The sequence below is a fragment of the Choloepus didactylus genome, chromosome Y, assembly GCF_015220235.1.
Source record: "Choloepus didactylus isolate mChoDid1 chromosome Y, mChoDid1.pri, whole genome shotgun sequence".
Lineage (NCBI taxonomy): Eukaryota > Metazoa > Chordata > Mammalia > Pilosa > Megalonychidae > Choloepus > Choloepus didactylus.
Window position 1 is genome coordinate 21225819 of NC_051335.1, and position 3487 is coordinate 21229305.

Genomic DNA, 3487 nt, shown 5'->3' on the forward strand with positions numbered 1-3487 from the left:
GCAAGACACTGAAGTCTGCCAGGGTCTTTCTCATGCAACTCCTCTCCTCATGTTCTCTATGCTGTCTTCACTGATCTCGCTCCAGAGAGCATCCTCTCTGGAATGTTCTTCCTGTGCCCCTATGCTTGGTAAACTAGGACTCATCCTCCATTCTTCTCAAGCCATTACTAATTCAGGTTGGCTTTCCCAGCCCTCAGGGGTAGCATGACTACTTCTTTGTTTCCACAGGCCCTTTTATTTGATACCACTTATCCCATCTTAACATTATGTATTCATTTGTGTGGTTATGTCATTGTTTGACTCTTCCACTAAATTGTGATCTCTATGAGACCCAGGACTGTGTCTTCTTTTGCAAACAATGTATCCTCAGACCTAGCATTTTCCAAAGACATGTCATAATGGTGTTCCAGTGTATTTAAAATAGTACTATTAATACTTTACCTTGCAGCACGTATTAAGAGTTGAATAGGAATTGGGGCAGGAGCATGAGCCTACCCACCATTTATAAGATTATTTCATTGGAAAACTATATTCTAAGTTAGAACCATCAAACTGTTAGTGAATTTCTGTGGCATACCACTCAAAAATTAGAACTGTCCTCTGAAATTATAGCTATTTGACAAGCATTATTGATTTTTGCTTTACTAATATAACAATATGCAGATGTACATTCAGATAATGGGTTGGAGATCAATGAATATTTGCACAAAAAGTCTAATCCTTTACCATTAATCCTTCATGTTAGAAGTACTCAGGAGAGCAGGGACTATGTCTCTTTTTAGCCATCAGTACCCCAAGGTCTAAGTCAATGTGTGACAAAGGAAGTGCTCAATAACTTTTTGTTGAATGAATGAATGAATGAATGAATGCTGTTTTTATTTGTTTACTTTTGGAGTTTTCTTCATAATGCAGTATTTCTTTATCTACTTGCCTTTGCCCAATTACTTCATATTTATCTTTAATGATTCAGCTCAAACATTGCCTTTTGTGGAAAGTGTTCAGTTGTGACTTTCATATAGGGTGAACTCGGTGCCCCTTCTCTGTATTGCAGTGTGAATCTCTGTCATTGCACATTGCACTCACTGTACTGTGTGATAAGAATCTGTATGTGCTTCACTCTCCCTGTGCAATGGAAACACCTTGAGATCTCTCGGTCTTCAGGGCCTGCTCAATAAATGATTGTTAAACGAAGAAAACAAATTAGTGAATGTTCAGTCATCAAAGTCCCCAGAGCCTAGCATGGTTCTGGGTACATCATGATTGCTCCAAAAATGTATGTTGAATGAAAAAAATGAAGCAGTGGCTCTTCCACCTTCAAAAATTATCTTGATCTCATTTTAGTGTTAGATCCCAGAAAGAAAGGAACTAACATGTGGAAGGAGTTTCTAACCCAGAGGCCCCGCAGGTTATCTCACAGAAAACAGGCACCCCATAAACTAAAGAATGAAGGCTGTTTAAGGCTGTCCCTGCCACAGTGGTGCCCCAACCCCAAAAGGCGGGTAAAAGCAAGATCAGATATTTCTGTAGGACAAACAACTGAAAAGGCCTGCTCTCCCTGGATAGATAATGTAGCTGCTTTTCTGAGAAGAATAATGGGCTAGAATCCTAACAACCTATCAGCCTAGAAGTTGACAGACACCCACCCAATCGAGGCCCAGAACACACTCATCAGGACCCTTCTCCCCCAACACCCATCCCTCCCCATGTGGGTTTTTCCTTTAAAAATGCTGCTCTCAGATAGAGGGCTGGAGCCATTTTTTCCTTTCTTTCTTTTCTGATGGCTCCCACCTGCTTTCTTCTGCTTTCTTCCTCTAATAAACCTTAAATTCTCTACTTAAACCATGACTCGCTGCGTTTGTGTGGATTCTTGAACAGCTCTGAACCTAACATTTAGGTTGTTAAAATGTGGGTTCATGCAATAGAATAGTATATAGTAAATAAAACCAGTAAAATAGAGCCATAATATTCTACAGTCAAACATAATAATAGAGAATAAAACATTTTTATGTGCATAACAACCACACTAAAGCAAAATGTTAATGATAGGGAAAACTGTGAGGGTGGGGCGGGGGGAGTATAAGGGAACTCTACTTCCAGCATGATTTTTCTGTAAACCTATAACTGCTCTAATAAAAAATTTAGAACAGGCAAAACAATGGTGTATATTCTGTATACGGTATTTGTAAAAAAAAATGCATGGAAACAATAAACTAAATTCAGGGTGGTGATTGTCCACCAGAAAGGATAGAAATAGGATGGGAAAGGGCTACAAGTTGGGGGGAGGGGTGTTCCAATTGTATAATTATTTTTACTCTAAAAAATAATGCATCTAGGAAGCATTATCTAGAAGAGGCCCTTTTTGCTGTAGAGGGCCAGATAGTAAGTATTTCAGTTTTGCAGACCATGCAGCCTCTGTTGCAACTACTCGATTCTGTCATTACAGCAGAAGCAGCCAGAGATACTACAGAAATGAATGGACAATAAAAGTTTGTTTACAGGAATAGACGGTGGGCCAGATTTGGCCTGCAGGCCATAATTTGCCAACCCCTGACCTACAGGAAAGGGTCGATCATCTTATCACGACTGTCCCCCAAACTTGCTGACTAGGGTCTTACCGAAATTGGGTGGTGGATGCAACAAGCCTGGGGCAGCATCATGCTCTGCACTGAGACCTGTTTTGGCCCTTATCTTCCTCCTGATTCCCACGTAAGGCCACTTTATTCCTCCAGGAAGTCTTCCCAGAGACCCCCGCCCCCACTGACAAGGCTCAGTGCCTCACAATGGTCTTCCCTGTCATTGAAGATGGAAGAAGTAACTATCAGCTGTTAACTGAGAGAGGCCTCCTCTGACCACTCAACCCAGAGCAACAATCTCCTTCCACATCCCACCCCCTTACCTTGCTCTATTTAATGCAATAGCAAGCTGCAGTGCCTGACGATATATTTGGGATTTCAGTTTGCTTGTTTATTGCCTGTGCCCCCCCCCCCCACTAGAATGTAAGCTTTGTGACAGCAGGGACTTTATCTTGCTCATGGTTTACATCTAACCCCTCAATGCCTAATCTGTAGTCAGTCAGTATTTGTGTGTGTATGTATGTATGTGTGTATATATATATATATGTATGTGTATATATATATGTATATATGTGTGTATATATATATATTTGCTGAATGAATGAATGAATAGCATTTATCACACTGTAAAAAAAATGCAGCAAACGGCATAATATAAAGATTTGATAAAGTCATGTGGTGACTACATAAGTGTTTGTTATATTCTCTGTAACTTTCTGAATGTTTGTAATATTTCAGAATAAAAAAGTTTCAACAAGAGTGAAAGAATCAAACATTGAACTGTTTTCCACCAATGTAAACCCCTTCAGAAAGACAGTTAGGTGTATGTATTTTCAGATAACACTTCAAGAGGCATATCTTAGTTTCACTATCTTGTTCCAATATTCAAAAATATATACAGAAGCATAGAAAGT